The 20,606-nt window shown below is 54.6% G+C and overlaps 1 protein-coding gene across 1 annotated transcript in view; it reads right to left on the bottom strand.

The window, feature by feature from the left end:
• Nucleotides 1–19,201, bottom strand: part of Sbk1 (SH3 domain binding kinase 1) — a 50,795-nt gene extending 31,594 nt beyond the window's left edge. Inside the window, exon 1 of the mRNA XM_076840213.2 lies at nt 18,416–19,201. The gene's annotated coding sequence lies outside the window, so the exon portion shown is untranslated. The remainder of the gene's footprint in view (nt 1–18,415) is intronic.
• Nucleotides 19,202–20,606: the final 1,405 nt, after the last annotated feature.

The raw sequence follows: 20,606 nt of genomic DNA, 5'->3' as shown, positions 1-20,606 counted from the left end.
GGGATCCCGAGTCGTCTCTCTCCCCTCCACCTCCCTGTCCCCATTTCCATTCCAGCCTGTGGGCTGTGCTGGTGTCCTGGGAGGAAGGACAGTGGAGGCTGGGGTGCTGAGGGCTCCGGCCACACCCTGCTCTTTCCCCGGGGCTGGTAGAGGCTCAGCCTAGCGGGGGCTGGAGGAGGCGGGCAGGGGTGGAGGGTGGAGGGGGCTGGGTGGCGCCGGCCTGCAAGCCCTAATTAAGTGAGTTAATTAGGAGGGGAGGGGCGGAGAGGCCTGTGGGAGTTAATGAGCTTGGCTAATTAAGTGGTTCCCGAGAATGGCTTGAATTCTAGTGGCTGGGGAGAGACAGGGGCTTAGCCAGGATGGAGGGAGGGGGGGACGAGACGCCCTGCGGCTCCCTGGTGTCACCAGGGTTTGTCTGAGGCCATCATCTGGGGTCCGTGGTCACCACTGGGGTCTGAGGCCACAGAGGCCACTACCAAGGACTGCAGCTCCCCCGGGGTCTCTTTGTAAGTTCCTAGCAGGGCCTGGGGCCCTCACCAGGGTTTTGACACCTGGGCCTGAAGTCACCAGTGAGTCCCTGGAGACACAGCCCCCAAGGGTTACAGCTAGATCCCCTTTGAAAGTTCCAGGGCAGGAGGGCAGGATTTGAGTCCCCACCTTGGGACCCTTCCGAGCAACAGTGACAATCCTGTGACTTGTCGGGGACCTTGGCAACCCTTGAACCCCTCTCAGGTCCAGTGTGCAAGTATACCCACCCTTACTGTGGCCAGGGGACAGGGACCTGCAGGTTCCCCTCCCACAGAGGTGACAGCTGGGGCCCAGGGAAGCGGGAAGGGGCTCCTGGGGTGGGCAGGGAATGTTCTCTCCCAGGCCTGGTGCCAGTCACCTTGAAGGCCACCAGCTGTCCCAGGAGCCTGAGGACTTTCTCTTGGCTGGCCTGGTTCTAATTGTGGAGCCCCAAATAACAACGACGGGTCCTCGGGACACAGCACTCACCACCTGTGAGGGGCCAGCCCTTGCCACCAGGGCACTTACAGAACCAAGGGCCCCCGAGAATGAAAAGGTGCTGTCCCTTGTTCAGAAAGCAGAAGGAAGAAAAAAAAAAAAAAAGCCCCTTCTTTTCTCCTGAGGGTGGTTCCCAGTCTGTCATGGTGATTTTATGTCCTGTTTAACGTCACCCTCCCTTGGGCACGGAAACTCTAGCAGAGCAGGTGCGAACCCTCGCAAGGGCCTGGGCCACCTGGCTGAACACCCAGCACTAATCCACCCCACCCAGGCCCTCAGCAGGGTGGCCGCCCAGAAGCCAGGGGTGGGGGTGGAGCTGACTGCGCCTGCTCCGTGGTCCCATCCGGCGTCCCTTACAAATTCAGAGATGAACTGATTTAAGGATCTCAAGACACGGAGCCAGGTCGGGTGGTGCACAGCTGTCACCTCTGCAGCTCGGGAGGTTGAGGCTGGAGGATGGCAAGTTCGAGGTCAGCCTCAGCCACTTAGTGTGAGAGACCCTCGGCAACTCAGCAAGACCTTGCCTCAAAACAAAAAAAATAAAAGTAAAAAGGACTGGGGGTGTAGCTCAGTGGCACATGCCGGGTTCAGTCCCCCAAACCAAGAAAGAAAGAATTTCCAGACGCCAACCAGGGAGCATGAAACCCCACGCCACTGTGCTGGCCGCAGACCCACCAGGCTGACCCTGCTGGACCCAGGCGACCCGACGGAAGCCTGTGGCCACCCTGTGAACTCGGTGGCCCCTGTCCTCATTGTAGATATTTGATTATTGACTCATCCAATTACCAGCTATTTATTTCTCTGTTGTGGTGCTGGGGGTGGCACCCGGGGCCTCACCCATGCTCTACCCCTGGAGCCCCTCGGTATTTATTGGGTGCATGCCCCACACTTTGCAACCAGCCAACAGAGGAACGTCCCTGCCCTCACGGGGCCTCAAGACGGCCAGCAGGGTAAATAAGTAAAGGATGGTGCTTCGAGGGATTGGCGTGAAGGAAGAAAGAAAGCAGAGAAGGGAGCAGAGGCAGGGACGTCCTCGTGGAGAAGGGGACACTTGAGCGGAGCCTGGAAGGAGGTGAGGGACGGAGCCTCGCAGATAGGGGGAGGCAGATGGAGGGAACAGCCGGTGCAGAGACCCTGAGGCCCGAGTGTGTTGGGATGTCCTGGAAACAGGACGATGCCGTGTGGCTGGAGTAGCGTGGGAGATGGTGACGGCCACAGCTCCTCCAGGGCCACCGTGAGGGCTTTGAGGTGGGAAGGTCCTGAGCAGAGGCGGGACGGCCTGGGTCAGGGTCGACGGGCGCCCCCTGGCGGTGGCGGGGAGAACAGACCGTGGAGCGAGGCCGGGAACACGCAGGAGGCGACTGCCCCAGGATGATGAGACAAGAGAGCGACTGGACCAGGGCAGCAGGAGGGGAGGGGGAGAAGCAGTCAGACCCAGAGAGGAAGGCTTAGTCACCCGGATGTGATGGCAGGTGCACCACGGCAGGAGGCCGGGGTTGGAGGATGGGAGAGTCAGGTCACCTCCCAAGGACTCTGCACTGGGCACCTGGACTATGGAGTCCCTTGGGCATCTGAGGACATGGTGCTCTGTCCCAGCCTGGCTCCCCGGATTCCTTGCCTCTCCTGGGGTGTCCCTCCCCTCATCTGCACTCCTGCCTGCCCTGGCCCAGCGGCTGCGACGTGCGGATGCCTCCGTGGACCTGTTTTGGCGGTCCCCACACAAGGTCACAGGCTGAGATGCCCACAGGGGCCAGGGTGGTACAGGGGCATAGCTGGGGCAGGGACGGTGGTCAACTGGAGAGCCCTGGCCCAAGGGGGCCCTCTGCTGGACGTGGGAATGTGGACTCAGTTTCCCAGAGCTTCTGATTTTTCCAGAGAAGGCAGAAATCTGGATCTTAGAATTCCATGCCCTGCTTTTTAAATATCAGCAAGTCATTTTAAAAAGTCACCCTTCTGTGGGACCCAGGCCGGAGGGGACCTTCATGTCCAGGTCTTTGATTCCTGCCTGCTGCAAAACCTGGGCACAGAGATGCCACTCGGGGTCAGACCTGATAGCTCGGCTCCTGGCCAGGCTGGGCAGGAGCCCCGTGAGGACCAGTTAGAATTGCTAGGAGGGAGCAGGTTGGGTGGCAGGCAGTGACATTTCTCCATGCATGGCGTGGTTGCCAGGCAAGGGCAGCCAGTGACCCCTTGGGCAGCAGGGAGGGAATGTGGGGGGGGAAGGTGGCTTAGCCTGTGTCTAGGAAGAAGCAGGGTGGGGTCTGCTCCCAGGCAGGAGGATCAGGAGGACGAGCAAGAAGAGGAGATGGCTGCTCCTGGCTTTCCCTGCCCTGGAGGCCACATCCCTCTCTGCTTTCCTCATCCCAGAAATGGAGCTCCATCTCTCTCCCTGGATAAGGCTGGGCAGAGGGACTGGAGAGAAGCAGGAGACAGAGCCATGCCCCCCCCCCTTTTTGGGTAGGGGTGGTGGGAGAGATCAAATCCAGGGGCCCATTGAGCCACATCTTCAACCCTTTTTTTTAATGCTTTTATTTAGAGACAAGGTTTCGCTGAGTTGCATAGTCTTGCTAAGTTGCTGAGGCTGACTTTGAACTCGCGATCCTCCTGCCTCAGCCTTCCAAGCCTCTGGGATCACAAGCATGCAGCCACCACGCCTGGCTACTGAGGCCATTTTATGGCTGATGAAGCGCTAGAGGCTTTGGGTAACCTGGCCAAGTCCACACGACCCGGAAATAGCGGGCCTGGGGTTCGATCCAGGGTGTGAGACTGCAAAATCCGAACTTGGAACACAGAAGTTGTCAGAGAAGGAGGCGGAGGCCGCAGAACCGGCTCCTGGCTGAGCCAGTGACCGCTTGTGTGAGCGCAGCGCTCCCTCTAGTGGCCTGTCTGCCACAGTGCAGGGCAGACCAAGGGACCTTGGTGGGACAAGACCCTTTCACGGCCCGCATCATTACCTACATTTCCAGCTTCTGCTCTCGATAGCCCCTGCAGGACCTGCATCCCCTACCCAGAGGGTCCACCCAAGGCCCTGTTACTGATTCGAGGTCTTCATCTGTGCCATCCCCAGGGCCCTTCTTGCCACCCCCGTTTTTCTCTATCAGAACCGGGGTCTGTGTCTACGCTGCGGTTCTCAAACTGCGGCACATGGCCATCTCCACGCCAGGGCGGAAGACTCCGTGTCCCCTCCCTGCAACTTCAGACTTGTGGGGTACAGAGCTCAGGGGGAAGGCAGGGGAGATCTCGGGCAGTGCCCTGGCGTCCTGGCGTCCCCTTTCCACCTCTCCACTCCTTGGCCCACCATTCCCAAGCTCAAAGCCCTGACCTCGTCGTCGCCCACCGTTCTGACACCTCCATCTCGGTCGCGCCCGCCCGTCTCTGTTCTATCCCTCTGTCCTCCCCATCGCTTGCCCTGGGACCGAGCTCACAGAGACTGCCAGTCCACTCCGAGGCTACCTTCTTACTCCCCTCCGCTGCCACCCGTGTCCACCCTGTCCAGCCTGGGCTCCGCCTCCTCGCTGGAACTGCGGTCGGGGACACGCCCCCGCGGCTGCCGAGGAGCCGCGCCCACTCTCGGCCTGCCCTGAGCGAGCCCCACGCGGGGCTGGTGGCTTCCCTTCTCATTCAGGGGCACAGGGAGCCCCACTCTGCCTGCCGCTGCTTTTTCCTGGTCTCTCTCTGAATTTGCTTCCCAGATGCTCCTCCTCCTGTAAATAACTCTCCTGGGGATCTTGGAGGGGCCGGGGGCTCTGCGCGTCTCACCAGCCCTGGGGGATGCCAGTGTGGGTCTGCAGACCCCGCTCTGCGCAGCCTTTCCCCACCTCCTCTCTCCTCCAGCTTTGGCTCCTGCTTCAGTAGAAAAAAATGGATCAGATTCTCCTCCAACACCCCAAGCCCAACTGACTATACTCCCAGCCCCTGGCTTCTTCCCAGGCCCTGGGGGAGGGGTTCTTGTAGGCCGACCCCACTGCACACCGGTGCAGGGACTTTATTTTCTCCTGGAGTCACCACCCTGTTCCCTTCCCAGAACCACCGCCCTGAGCCCTGGGGTCTCCTTGACCCACCTCTCTTCCCATTTCTTGGTCCTCTGCCCACCCTTACCTGCCCATGCCTTACTGGGGATTGAACCCAGGACTCTGCACGTGCCAGGCAAGTGCTCCGCCACTGAGCCACTCCTTGCCCTTTTTATTCTGAGACAGAGTCTGGGAATTTGCCCAGGCTGGATTCGAACTTAGGATCTTCCTGTCTCAGCCTCCTGAGAAGCTCCGCTTACAGGCGTGCACCACCACACCCCGCCATTCTTCGACTTTTTTTTTTTTTTTTTTTTGTACTGGGGATTGAACTCGGGGGCGCTTAACAACTAAGCCACATCCCCATCCCTTTTTAATGATTTATTTACAGACAGGGTCTCACTGAGTTGCTTAGGGCCTCACTACATTGCTGAGGCTAGCTTTGAACTTGAGATCCTCCTGCCTCAGCCTCCAGAGCCGCTGGGATTACAGGCATTTGCCACCAAGCTCAGCCATTCCCCACTTCTAATCATTCCAACTCCTTTAACTGATCGTCAGTACTTTTCTACCTCCACGTTTTCTCCAGAACATATTTACATTGCTCCCCGCCGGTTGTGAGGGTTACCTGTCAACTTCCCACTTTGGGATATGAGAATTTAGCTCCTTGATGTCACCTCCACCTCCCACCCACTTCCACTTCCTGTTCCCCACCCCACAATACAGTGGTTTCCTAATATTGGCCAGATGCGTAATGTTTACATCTTGCGGAAACATTATTTATAGCTCTGGGTAGAATCCTTTGATTTCTTTCCCTTTTAGTAATTGACATTCTTTTTTAGTGAAGTTTCAAGTTCACAGAACAACAGAGCAGAGAGTGATGGAATCTACCAAGAGATTCTTCAGCTTTGTCACAGAGTCCTTCCCCCACAGTTCCTATTATTAACGTCTTGCATTAGCGTGGCACACCTGTTACCATTAACGAACCAATAGTGATGCACTGTCATCAATTCAAGTTCGTATGGGACTTGACAATGCGTAAGGTCACGGATTCACCTTGACGGCATCGTACAGAATAGTATCACGGCCGTGTGTGTGTGTGTGTGTGTGTGTGTGTGTGTGTGTGTGCGCGCGCGCGCGCGCACGCACGGTTGGGGCACGCCTGTCATCCCAGAAGCTCTGGAGGCTGAAGCTGGAGAATTGCAAGTTCAAAGCCAGCCTCAGCAATTTAGGGAGACTCAGTCTCAAAAAAATAAAATAAAAAAGGGCTGGGCATGTGGCTCAGTGGTTAAGAACTCCTGGGTTCAATCCCTGGTACTGGGGAAAAAAAGAATAACATCACCATCCAAAAATTCAGGGTGCACTACCTCCTCCCTCCCCTCAAGTCCTTGGTGAATTGATCTTTTCTGTCTTTATGGGTTTGGCTTTTCCACAATGTCATAATGTGAGAGTCACACAGTACTTTTCTTTCACTTAGCAATATGCACTTAGAGCTCCTCTATGGCATTTTGCGGCCCGATGGCTCATTTCTTTGATTGCTCAATAATATTCCATTACGTGGAGATACCTATTGAAGGACATTGTGTTTGCTTCCAAGTTTTGGCAATTCTGAGTAAAGCTCTTGCACAGACAGAACACTAAAAACAAGTAACAAAACCAGAAATAGAATTCGGGGCGCAGTGGCGCATGCCTGCTAGTTCCAGCTACTCGGGAGACTGAGGTAGGAAGATTGCAAGTTTGAGGCCAGCCTGGGCAGTTTAGTGAGAGCCCGTCTCAAAATAAAATAGAAAGGGCTGGAGACTTAAGTCAGTGGCAGAGCCCCTCCAGCATGAGTGAGATCCTAGGTTTGATTCCTAGTACTGGAATTAGAAAACAGAAGCAAAACTTGAAACTAAAACCTTCTATGCAGCAAAGGAAACCATCAACAGAGCACCAAGGTCACTTACAGAATGAGAGAAAATATTTGCAAACCGTATGTCTAATGAAGAGGTTGATCTCCCCAAAACATAACTCCATGGCAAAAAGAAGAGAACAAAAAACCCAACTTAGCTGGGCATGGTTGCGTACCCAGCAACTGGGGAGGCTGAGGCAGGAGGATCCCAAGTTCAAAGTCAGCTGGGCAACTTAGTAAGACCCTCAGCAGCAGAGCAAGACCCTGTCTCAAAATAAAAAATAAGAAGGGCAGGGCCGTTCCTAATCTCAGGGAAAACAGGATCACCTTTCTTCCCCCTCCCAGGCAGAGTTATCTGTCCCTCGGTACACACCCGCCCATAGGAAGGAAGTCATCCAGACTTTGGGGATGGCACCAGATGACCTCAGAAACCACTGTCTCCCAAACTAACAAGTGAATTACAGCTCCCAACAGAGCACACAGGGAATGGAGCCTTTGAATCACCTCTTTAAAAGACCCCTACTCCTGCTGACGGAGACAATCAGCCTCTGGGACAGGAGTCTCCTGGGTTTCTCCTTTGCTAGCAAAGCAATGGACTTCTTTTTCCTTTTTCTCAAAAAAAAAAAAAAAAAAAAATAGACTGGGGATGTGGCTCAGGGATAAAGTATCCCTGGGTCAATCCCCAATAACAAACAAACAAAACAGCTACGTAATAACCCAATTCAAAATGGGTTAAGGGGAGCTGGGGTTGTGGCTCAGTGGTAGCACGCTCACCCAGCATGTAGGAGGCACTGGGTTCAATCCTCAGCGCCACATAAATGTAAAATAAAGACATTGTGTCCACCTAAAACTAAAAAATAAATATTTTTTTAAAAATGGGTTAAGGTCCCAGTACTAAAAAAAAAAAAAAAAAAAAGGTTAAAGATGTAAATAGATATTTCTCCAAGGAAGACATATAAATGACTAATAGGTATTTTTTAAATGCTCAGTGTCACTAATCATCAGGGAAATGTGCATCAAAACCACACCTCTTGGAATGGCTATTATTTAAAAAAAAAAAAAGTGTTGGCAATGACTCTGCGGAATGGAACTCTTGCATGTTGTTGATGGGAATTCAAAGTGGTACAGCTACTGTGGAGACCAGCATGGCAGTTCCTCAAGAACTAAAAGTAGAACTACCACAGGATCTAGCGATCCCCCTGGTGGGCATTTATCTGAAAAAATTGAAATCAAGATCTCAAAGGGATATTAGTGGTCCTCTGTTCACAGCAACACTATGAACAGTTGTTCACAACAACTCTAATGTGGGAGTGACTCACATGTCTTTTTTTTTTTTAGTACTAGGGATCTAACCCAGGTGTGCTTTACTCATGAGTTACATCCCCAGCGCCCCCCTCCATTTTTTTTTCTTTTTACTTTAAGAAAGGGTCTCACTAAGTTACTTAGGGCTTTGCTAAATCGCTGAGGCTGGCTTTGAACCTGTGATCCTCTGACCTCAGTCTCCCAAATCACTGGGATTACAGGGATGGGCCACCAGGCCCGGCCCAGATGTCTACCAACAGATGATTACCTAGAAGAAACGTGGTGTGTACATACAATGGAATACTTCAAGTCTTTTTAAAGGGAATTTGGGGCTGGGGTTGTGGCTCAGCGGTAGAGTGCTTGCCTAGTGTGCATGAGGCACCGGGTTCGATCCCTGGCACCACATTAAAAATAAATAAATCAAAACAAATAAAGGTGTTGTGTCCATCTACAACTAAAATATATATTTGTATACTTTTAAAAGGAAGGAAGCCGTTCTTGCACGTGGTTGGGCACCTCCCTGACTGGGTGTGAGGCCTTCCGGCCAAGCTGTGTCAGAACATACCCCCACCCTCTCTAGGTATGAGAGGACTGACCATTGACCCTGAGACCAATCACTGACCCTGACCTTGGAAAGCTGTCCCCCTCGACCTTCATTGGATGGAATTTTCCCCTGAAATTCTTGTTCCCCAATAAAAGGCCACTCCCTGGCGTGCCCTCTCTCTCTCCTGCTGGTCTCTTGTGTAAACCTCGCTACCACATCAGGTGGCTCCAGGCAGGAGCCGGGGAGGGCCGTCTCTGACCTGGTCAAGGAAAAGGTAAGTTGAGTTTATGTGTCTTTATTTCTGATCTCACTAGTTAACTTCTATGCCTAGGACCTCTAGTAGGAAGCTAGCGTGCTGGTCACGCGGCAGAGAGGTCATTATGCTGAGTAATGTCAACCAGCACAGAAAGACAAGCGTGGCCGGATTTCCAGACCTTGGTTGTATAATTGCTAGGGCTGATGGGGAGGAACACAGGAAACTACTAATTAATGGGCATAAAGTTTCAGTCAAAAAATATGGATAAGCTCTAGAGATACCTGCAGCTGTGTTTCAATAGCCGGGAGCAGAGGAGCACGTCTGTCATCCCAGCAGCTCAGGAGGCTGAGGCAGGAGGATCGCGAGTTCAAAGCCAGCCTCAGCCAAAGCGAGGCGCCAAGCAACTCAGGGAGACCCTGCCTCTAAATAAAATACAAAATAGGGCTGGGGATGGGGCTCAGTGGTTGAGTGCCCCTGAGTTCAATCCCTGGTAACCCCCACCTCGCCAAAAAAAGAAAAAAAAAGAAACCCAGCAGACATACTGGACTTGGCCCACAGACTGTAGTCACCAATCGCTGTTCTAACACTTTACCATTTCTGCTATGATAGTCTTAATTTCCACCCTTTCTTTCTTCCTCTTTCTTTCACTAAGCACGTGATCCCAGCCCCAATTTTTCTTTTTTTTTCTGCTCATTCTGGGAGGTGCCTGCCCCCTCCCCTCCCCCCCATAGCATCTAGTTTTAGTTTCACAGTTGCAACATTTCTTCTTAAATCTCTGAACACATTAATAATAGTTTTGTTTTTCAGTGTTCTTTCTCCTGCGTAGTCCATTTCCTCCTGATTCTGTTCGTCTTGGTTCTGCCTCTTCTAAGACAGGCTTTTCTCAAGGGTGCATCTCTGGTTATCCACTCAGAAGTTCCAAAATCCAATAGAAATCACAGCAGGGGCTGCCTCTGTGGGCGGGGTGGGGGCGGGACTGAGCAGGTCATGATGTGACTTTCTGGGAGATGGACGAGTTCTCTACCTGGATCCAGGTGTGGGTGACACAGGTGTGCCCACCTTCAGAACTCATTAAACCAATCACTTAAGACCTTGCATTCCACTTCAAGTAAACCCTCCTGTAACAGGGTCCACTTTAAGCTCTGGATGCAGCCCTGGCTGCTCTGCTTCTGCGACTTACTTTTAAAACGGACCTGTTTCTTTCTCCCCCTCCTCCCCCTTCCTAATCTCACCTTTCTTCCCCATCCTAGGCAGATTTATCTGTCCTTGAGTACACACCCACCCACCATAGACATGAAGTCATCCAGACCTCGGGGATGGCACCAGAAGATCTCAGAAATGACTGTCTCTCAAATTAACACGTGGATGACCACTCTACAGAGAACCCGTGGAATGTAGCCCTTGAGTCACCTCTTAAATAGCCCCCTGTTCCTGCTGATGGGCAGAATCACAGCCTTTGGGACAGGAGTCCCCTGTGTTTCTCCTTCGCTAGCAAAGCAGTAAACCTTCTTTTTCTTTTTTCTCAAAACTGCATCCTTGTTATTGGATTGGCACTGGGGACAAGGACAGAGCTTTCGGCAACACTGCCTCAATTTTTAAAAATACAATTTATGCGGGCTGGGGCTGGGGCTCAGTGGCAGAGTGCTTGCCTTGCACCTGTGAGGCACAGGGTTCGATCCTCAGCACCACATAAAAACAAACAAAATAAAGATATTGTGTCCACGTATGACTAAAAAAATATATAAAAAAATACGATTTATAAAAGCAAGCTGATGAGAAACGGATTGGTGGCCTGTTGACTCGGGTTTCAATATGGGGAGTTTGGGCTGGGCTGTTTCCTTGGTAAATCCCTGTTAACTCAGACAGTAAGATGAAAGACAGCACTAAGGCTGGGGGTGTAGTTCCAAGGTACAGCTCTATGTGAGGATTTGTGTTCCATCCCCAGCACCAAAAAATAATAAAATAAAGAGCTAATACAAACAGGCCAAAAAAACCCAAAAGGCAATTTGGAGTATTATAGAAACTTCTCAGGGAGAATAACTCTAACCAAATACTCATCACTCAACATTCAGAGGAGGAAAGGGGCCCACCTTAGGTCCTCCTGAGACCTCAGAAAGTCAAGGGCAGGCCCCACAGTTCTGGAGGCCCAAAATGAAGGCCAGGGTGTTGGGGGAGGCTGGGGGCTCCCACATTCAGGATGGAACAGCCACACCTCTGGTGGTACAGACCTCCCCTCATTGCTGCCCAGAGGGCCCAGGGTCAGACCCCAGTGTGTCCTCTCTGGGGACTAAATCTCCAGGCTTTGTAGAGCAGAGGAGGGGCAGCGCCAGTGGCTCTGCTGGAGGACATCTGGGTATTAAAGCCCTTCTTAAACCAATCCGCCTGCTTTTAGCACCAGCTTTACTCTCATTTCCATCAACACCGGTGCCTTCCAGGGGATTTGCCGGGCTCCTTGGGCTGTCCACGCTCAGTGTCAAGTTCCCATACAGAGCAGCCTCCTCTGTCTGTTCAATCAGCTCCCACAGGACATCTGCCTTCCAGCTTCCAAAATGCGGCTGGCCGCTGGGTCCCCCTCCTCAGTCCTCCCTGATGTGCCCTGGGAGGCAGCATCTGAGACCCCCAGAGGTCCAGGTCAGAGTCTGCAGAACCTGTGACCCTTGACCTTACGTGGCAAAGAGAATTTGCAAATATGGTTAAGGTGATGGATTTTGAGCTGCAGAGAATATTCTGGATTATTGCTGGATTATTATTATTCTTGATGTGTCCCCAGATTCATGTGCTGGAACCTGAATTCCTCCACTGGGAGGTGGGGCCTAGCAGGAAATGTGAGGGTCACCAATAAATGAACGCCTTTCTCTCCTGCATTGAGTTATTGCTCTGTATGGACAACCACCATGAGATCAGGTTGTTAGAAGTGAATCGCCCTGAGTTTTGCCTCTTTCGCGTGTGCCCACTTCCGCTCTGCTGTCCATCATGGGCTGAAGTAGCGTGAGGCCCTCACAGAAGCTGAGGCTCTTCCCAGCCTCTAAAACCATGACCCCCCCAAAACCTCTCTTCTTTATAAATGAGCCAGTTTCCAGTATTTTGTTATTGCAGTAGAAAATGGACTAAGACACCAATCTAATCCCATGAATCATTAAAACCTTCTCTGGCTGTGGTCAGGGAGAGTGGTGCAGTGGGAGGAGCCAAAGAGATGCTACCTTGTCGCGGGGTCCACAGGGAGTTGAGGACCGAGGGACGCGGGTGCCTTTTGGGATCTGGGAAAGTCAAGAAAGTTTTCCCTGACAGACCTATCCTATTGATGGTATCCTATCGATAGCCTATTGATACTTTGATTTCAGCTCAGTACTTTTGATCTGGTATACAGAATTGTAAGAAAACAGATTTGTGCAGCAGCTCGGGAGGCCAAGGCAGGAGGATCACGAGTTCAAAGCCAGCCTCAGCAAAAGTGAGGCGCTAAGCAACTCAGTGAGACTGAGTAAGGCTGGGGATGTGGCTCAGTGGTTGAGTGCCCCTGAGTTCAATCCCCTGTACCAAAACAAACAAAAAACACTAAAATTATTATTATTATTATTATTATTATTTGGTTTTAGGAAACTAATTTTGTGGTGATTTGTTATGGAAGCGATTGAAGACTGATGAACATACTGCTGCAGTTGGGAGGTTGAATGTCCTGAGACCCGCGGGTTTAAAGCCTTGGTCCTCAGCTGGTGCCACGGAGAGCCAGAGAGACCTTTACGAAAGGGGCCCAGTTCCTTTCTCACTCTTTTTTGATGCTGGGGATCAGATTCAGGGCCTTGTGCATTCCAGGCAAGCGCAGGACCACTGAGCTATACCCTCAACACTTTTCATTTTTTATAATGAGAAAGGGTCTCACTGAACTGCCCAGAACTGCTGGCCTTGAACTTGGGATCCTCCTGCCTCACACTCCCGAGGAGCTGGGATTATAAGCATGCACCACCAAGCCCAGCTACCTTTTCACTCTGTAAATGGATTACCTCAGGTATTTCATTACAGTAATGCAAAGCTGACTATCACACATACCTTAAAAAATTCACTCACTCTTCTTTGCCTATGGCTCGAGAACCCAGAATTTAGACCGTCTTTAACCAGAAGTCACCACTCAAACCCGTGGTCATCTCTAGCCCTTCATGACATGTTCTCATCCGAGTCACTTTTGAATTTTGTGTCGCTAAACCTATTCCTGTGTTCCTTGACTGTTCATCTTTTAAGCCAATTGACGGCTCCCTCTCTCAGTCTCGAGACATTCTCTGGCTCCCTCAGCTACATGTGCCCCTGGTGTCCTCCAACTTCACCAGTTGCTCTTCTCAGCTGCCTCGTTAGATTCTCTTCCACATGATCTCAAAAGTGTGGTGTTCCTCAGTCCTGCAGCCTCTCTCTCTCCAGTGTGATCTCATGACTTTCAAAGCCATCTTTGTGCATATGGTGTGACATCCTATCACCAGCCAAGAGGCTCCTCCTCAGCTCCTGCCTCTCACGATCAAGTCCTCACTGGGCATCTTCACTCAAACTTGTTACATGTTTCTTGAATCTGGAATTTCCCCCAAAGGCCCGCATGCTGAAGGCTTGGGCACCAGCCAAAGGTGGTGGAATCCTTTAAGAGGCAGGGCCAAGTGGGAGGAAGTTAGGCTATTGGGGGCGGGCCCTTGAAGGTGATGTTGGACCACGGCCCCTTCCTCTCTCTTTCTTTGCTTTCCGATCACCATGAGGTGAGTAGCTTTGCCCCGCCACATACTCCCCTCATGATGCTCTGCCTCTCCACAGGCCCAAAAGCAATGAAGCAAACTATGGACTGAAAACTTTGGCTCTGTGAGCCAAACTCAACCTTTCTTCCTTATAGATTTATTTTCCTGGGTGGCCACAGCAAGGGAAATCTGACTAACACACTCCTCAAGTTAAAAAATCTCTGTGGTGCTGGGCATGAATGGAACCTGGGGCCCACACATGCTAGGCAAACACTCTACCATTGAGCCATACCCTCAGTCTGTGCAGCAGAATTCTCGAGTTTGTCACCAAATCTCTTCCCTCCCTTGAGTCTTCCCATCATCCACGTATGTATCCAATCCCCAAGCTCCAAGTTCACCTTGATTCTCTTCTTCACCTAACCAATCAGCACATTCTGTAGACTTTGTCCCCTAAATGTTTAGAAGATGTAATTCGTCAGCTTTTCATTGCTATAATGAAAGACTTGAGGCAAACTACTTTGTTAAGAAGGAAGGTTTTTTAGCTCACAGTTTTGGAGGCCAAAAGTTCAGATAGCATTGCATAGGCCCTGATGAGGGTCCCTCTGGCTGCACTACATCATGGTGGGTGTGCATGTGTGTACCTCCTTGGATCTGTATGGTCTCTCTCTCCTTCTTATAAGGTCATCAAGATCCAATCACAGGCACTCCGCCCCAATGACCTAATCTAATTACTTCCCAGTGGTTTTACCGCTAAACACCATCATCAGATTAATTCTCCTCTTAACATTAATAAGGCTTCAGGATCAAACCCCTACATGAATTCAGGGGGTTTAATTCGCCATGTTCAAGCCATAGCAGAAGATATCTCTTCTCCCTGGTCCAGGCCCTGCCTACACCCCCCCGCCCCACATCACCACTGTGACCTCCCTCTGGTGTTTTGTGTCCATGCTGGCCCAGTGCTATCGATTCTCCCCAGAGCAGCCCAAGGGATCATTTAAAATGTCAATCAGATTATATCACTTCCCCCGCTAAAAGCTTCCAAAGATTTCCCAATCCCATCTAGGATAAAATCCATTCTCCTCCGTGGGGCTGACGAGGCTTAAGTGATCTGATCCATTCCTGTCTCACCCCATGACTCACCCCATGTCATTGTCCCTATTCTTTGCCCTGTCCTAGCCACACTGATCTCTTATTCCTTGCAGTCACCAAACTGTAGCAGCCTCTGGGCCTTTGCACCCCCAGTTCTCTTGGCCTGGGTGCCGTTTCCCCCAGTCTTTCCATGGTTAGCTCCTCCCACTCCCCAGGTCCTACCTTCCCTGTTTCCCACACGCAGAGTGGGTGTCTCCTCTACGGCCCCTGTTGATTTCCTCAGCGGCGGGTTTTGAACTTGACAGTCCTCTTTGTCTGTTTACTTGTGTTTTATTGGGACTCTCTCATTAGAGATAAGCCCCAGGGGTGCCGGGAGAGTGTTTTTCACCATCTAGTTTCTAGTTTCTGGTCCAGTCCCACCGTCCAGTTTCTATAGGATACAGTGAACTCTGTTGAGTGACGGAGTGAATGAGCCCTAACCTAGCCTGCGCCGGTGTCTGATTTCATTTTCACAAAGACCCTTTGAGGTTGTCAAACTGGACTACATTTCCCATCTTCCCTTGCAATGAGCCCTTATGGCCAATGCGTGCGGCCCGTCGTGAAAGCAGCTGGTTTCAGATTTGGCTCATGAAAACCTTCAGCGTGAACCTCACTCTCTCATTCACGTGCCAGCTTCAGGCAGAGGATCCAGCAGTGAGGTCCCAGGCGCTGGGTGACAACAGAGTCACCAGACGGGAGGAGCCTGGGTCCCTGAAGGACTGCATGGGGCAGAGCCGTCTCCCTCCCGCCGAGCTCCTGTGGCCATCGAGGCTGGCTTCACCTTACACCAAAACACCGTGCGTAGGTGGCTGGTGAGCAGCACCCAGGTGACACTTTGGCTCACAAGTGCTCACTGAATGCACACGTGTCCTCTGCACCAGCCCACAGCTGAGCCGAGACACTGTGCTCACACCTCTCTGATGACACACCATGCCGCATGCTCGTGGGATGCTTTGTCCCCACGAGGCGGTGAGTCCCTCCAGAGAGGGGTCTGTGTCGCCCACATCCCTACGAGACCCCAGGGCAAGTTCGTTCCGTCCAGGGGAGAGTGAACATCTGCACCCCTCACGGCCTCTCCGTCCCTAAAACTGGCCAAGAAAATACAACTCTTTCGGGCCCCCAGGGTCACACAGAGGCAGGATGTGGCGGGCTCAGCCTGCCCAGGGAGCTGCCACTCAGGAGGGAATCCGAGTGCCCTCCCGGGCCTGGAGAAAGGCTAGGAGAGGTGGTAAAAGGGGTCTGGGGGGCAGCCACAGATGCCCCTGAACCCCCAAGGTGACCTCAACCAGCCTCACTGCCCCGTGCCCTTCCTCCAGCAGCTGAGAAGTGTCCCAGAGCCCCAGAGCCGTCCCTCCACCCTCCGCCTGCCCTGCCTGGCAGCCTGGGCGTCCACATCACTCAGTATTTTTAGCTTCACCACCTGGCACCTGTGGTCACTGACTCTGCCCAGCCTGGCCTGGCGGTATCCCCTCTTTAAGCCTTAAAGGGCCAGAGTCGGCCAGCTAGGAGGGAGACCGGTGTCTCAAAACAGGCTGCCCAACCCCCAGAGCAGGAGGCAGAGGCGCCTCTCCTACAGGGGTCCCCAAAGTGGGAGGCGGGAAATAGAGGGAGGAGGGAGGAGGGGGCAGGATCTCACCGTTGCCCGGCCCTTAGGTCTGTGCCCGTCCCTTTCTGGAGCTTCCCCAATGCCAGCTGCTCACCAGGCGGACGGGTTCCCAGGCCACGTCCATCCCTCCAAGATGGCACCAGACGCAGGGCAGGGCCTGGGTGTGTGTTGATAGCCGTGCCCTCGGGGAGGTCCAGAGACTCATTCATTCATTCCCCGGGCGTTCAGAGGGCCCGGCTGCACGCTTCTGTCTGCACACGGCTGTCACGAGTGTCGTGCCCGGGGTTCAGGGGGTGCGTCTGCAGGCACGGCTGACTCCCTCGGGCCCCCGACACACCCCGAGAGCCCTCAGGTCCTCTCATTGCTTGCTCGGCTGCCCCTGGGTCAAGTCCTCTGCTCAGCTGTCAAGGTCCTTTGTGATCTGTGTCCCCTGTGACCCTGTCCTTGTCACCACCATCCCTGCCTAAGTTCTTTTCCAAACTCCTGAGCTATTGCTCTTGCAGTTCCCACCGGCCTGGGTAGATGTCCCTTCTCGGGGGTCAGTCACCCCCCTGGGAGAGCATCGGCACTTTTCTTGGGTCCTGGGGATTGGGCGCAGGGGTGCTTACGGCTGAGCCTCCTCGGGGTCTTGATAAGTCGCCCAGGCTGGCCTGAACCTGCCATCCTCCTGCCTCGGCCTCCTCAGTGGCTGGGGCCACAGGCGTGGGCCAGCAAGATCCGCACTTTTAGAGCTGGCGGGGGCTCGAGGCTCCGGCCTTTCCTCCTGACCCCCTGGTCTCTGCACACCCACTCCCACCAGGGAGCCTGTCCCGCTGTGCCCAACCTGTCTGCCTGTCTCTGTCTCTGCGCACAGGCTGTCACCCCGTGAGGGCTGGGGCAAGAGCTCCGGTCCTCTGCTGAGTCTCCCAGGGCTCTGGGTGCCCAGTCACCGTCACAGAGTAAGGGACAACCAGGCCAGGGAGGATCTTCCCATTGCACAGATAAGAAGACCAAGGCCCACAGAGCGGAACTCACAGACCCAGGCCCCGCACAGGGAGTGAGGAGGAAACTGGCCCGACCTGCTGGGGGCCTGGGGGGTGCACCCGACTTGTCCCCGCACCTGCCCTTCTCCCCACCCAAGCCGGTGCTGACTCAGGCGGTGATGGAGGCTGGGCACCCTGGGCAGAGGTGACCCCTGTCACATTGTCCAGCCATGCCCAGAGTCCGTGGGCATGGCCTGGGGAACACACTTGACTGGAGGCTGGACGTCCCTGCAGGTGGGGGTGGGGAGAGCTGGCAAAGGGATAATTATAGTCCTCGGGCGTGAAGCCCCACTGCCCCCGCACAGCCCCTCTCCCCACTTAGGTACGTCAAACTCACACCTGCGCCCACAAACCTGCACACGCACTCACAACCACACACACTCACCCCCAAACACCCAGTCACACAGCCGCACATACTTCTATCATTGCTGCCGCCCGCCGCGTCTTACACACACACACACTTTCACTTATTAATTCAACAAAGACTGAATATGTGGCCGGTGCCAGTGGCTGTAGGAAGGGAGGGAGGCTCTCAGGGCAGGGTGGACCTGGGGCTCCCTGGACCCTCCCAGAAGGCCTTCCTGGAGGAGGAGGCACTGCGGGGCCTGGTGCAGGGAGGCGGGAAGGGAAGCCTGGGCAGGGTTTCCCTGGGACCCAGGGAGTGGGAGGAGATGGGCAGTGTCTTCCAGGAGGCCTGGAACACCCAGCCGAGGCTCGACTTGATCCTGTGGGAGCCAGAGAGCCTGGAAGGCTCCGAGCAGAGCAGCCACCTGGGAGGGACAGGGAGGTCCCTCTGGGGCTAGGGTGGGAGAGATGGGGAGAAGGCTTTGGTGACAACGGGACTGAGTCTGAGCGGGATGGTGGAGGGGGACAGCGGACACGCAGGCAGCCCCTCCAGGCCCTGGGCTCTGCCCCCACCCCGCCCACCTGCTGCCCACCGCAGACACTGACCTCCGCAGGGGGACCTCCTCCTGCAGCTCCTCTTCCTCCTTCCCGTGGAAGCAGACCAAGCAGAAGGCGGGCACATCATCGGCTCCGCAGCCCAGGGGCCAGGCCGGAGGCAGCTCCAGGACCGGGCAGGGGCGGCTGGTGGCAGCCTCAGCAGCATTGTCCCTGGCCAGGGCAGGGGTCCCCGAGCCAGCATGCTCCAGGGTCAGCAGCCTGTCGGCCTCGGGGCCCCGCACCTGCCTGCCCGCCACCTGCGCCTTCTCGCTCAGGTTGCCCGTGGCCTCGGGGGGTGAAGAGCCTGTGGCTCTGTCCCTCAGGAGCGCCTGTCCTGACCCCTGACAGGGTTCCAGACACAGTGCTGGGCCCTGGAACGCGGCTTGTCACTGCCTGGGCTCCGGGGTGGCTGGCAGGTGGCCACAGGTCCCCTCCCTGCCCCTCTGGAGCCCTCAGCCTCTCAGCCGCCCACCCTGCAGCTGACTATGGGAGGCAGCACTGGGAGGACAGGCCTGCAGAGGACCTGCCCTTCTGTCCATCTGTCTGTCCAGCTGTGTGCTCCTCCCTGTCCAGGCAGCCGGCGCAGGGTTGGTTTCCCTAAGAAAGTTTGCTCTCCGGGGCTGGGGTGGGTGGCGCCAGTGGCCTCCAGGAAATCGGGCTGAGACCTCCAAAGCGAAAGGTGGGTGAGGACCAGGGGAGGGTGGCGCGATGTCCACGCTGGGCCCCAGGAAAAGTTCTGGCCCCCGCAGCCCGCGGCCGGCTCCCTGGACCGAGGCTCCCCCGCGCAGCGCTCCTGCTCCCTGCGCTCGGCGGCTCGCGGCCGGCTGGGCTGTGGGTATTAATAGCTCCACATTCACGCTGCGAAGCCGGGAGGTTAACTCCTTCCCTGCCACAGCACCGAAGGCCGGCGGGCGGGCGGGGCCACGCCGGCCACAGCGAGGCGACAGGGACGGTGCCTCAGTCCTGCACCCGTCCTGAGCCGGTGCCGCAGCGGGACCCTCACTGCCGCCTCCTGCCCGCGAGCCCTTGCGCAGCCCCGGGCCCCGGGATCTTGGTCAGACATCCCAGGCTACCTGGATCCTTCGTGGGCACCTTCAGGAGGCTGTGCAGGACGGTGGGCTCCGGGTGGCACCCCTGGATGATCAGGGGTCCCCAAATCACGGAGTCCCTCCATATTCCCCTAAAAATCATCTCTGGCCGCTCTGGGTCCAGCTCCATCACTAGCTTCTGTGGGAACCAGAGACGAAGCTGATACCGTGCCTGGAGAGCCTAGGGAGCCGGGTTTGCTGGCAGCATGTTCACTGAGCACCTGCTTTGTGCCGGGCACACGGCGAGGGAGATGTTCCCTTGGCAGGTCAGCAAGTCACTGCAGGAGGTTGACGGTGCCCTTGACAGGCGCCCCAGCCTGCAGTGGGGGTCCAGGCCTGGCTCCAGCCCCGCTCACCTCCGCTGCAATGCACAACACGCAGGATCATCCACAGTGGCCTGGGAGCCCCGGAAACAAAGGAAACAGATATTCAGACCGCGAAAAGTGCTGCTGCTGCGAAGGGAGTTTCCACCAGCAGGAGAATGAGAAGGAAACAGGCAGAGATCTGCAGGGAGAACCTTCCAGAAGGAGCGACCTCTGAAATCCAGAGGCAAGAACGCGTGGGCACTGGAGGGAGAATGTGAGAAGCCGAGAAGATCTTTGGGGGTGCGCCTTGCAGAGGGAGCAGGGGTTTCCGGGGCTCCAGAGGTGGGGTGTCACCAGCTGAGAGAATAGAGCAGGTGAAGCCCACAGCCATGTGAGGTGGATGGCGCATGGCAAAGCAGAAAGAAGACAGAGGGTGGAAGTGTTCGGAGAGATATTTAGGAGGGTCTTGTCCAGAGTTGCCTCTCTGAGGGGGAAGGGTGGTGGGGGAAAATGGGTCCGAGTTGAGGCTATGGAGACTGGCAGGCAGAGGCTAGGAAGGAGACATCTGTATTTGTTGACCGGGATTCTACTGGCTGGGTGATCAGGCCTGCGCTCCCTTGGCCAAGAAACTCTGGGAGATGGGATCAGAGACACCATGTACAGTTGTTTAGGCTGTGCACTGTACAGCCCAGGCTGGCAGACAGGTGGGGGCTGATGTCCTTCCTCCTTCTGCTTTGCCAGGCCTTGTACTTTGGTATGGCGACAGCGTAGAAGTTTGCCTTTTACTAATAGTCCACCCCAAAGTTA

Source organism: Callospermophilus lateralis, chromosome 19 (assembly GCF_048772815.1).
Source record: "Callospermophilus lateralis isolate mCalLat2 chromosome 19, mCalLat2.hap1, whole genome shotgun sequence".
NCBI classification, from domain to species: domain Eukaryota; kingdom Metazoa; phylum Chordata; class Mammalia; order Rodentia; family Sciuridae; genus Callospermophilus; species Callospermophilus lateralis.
This window is presented reverse-complemented; position numbering and strand designations above follow the sequence as displayed.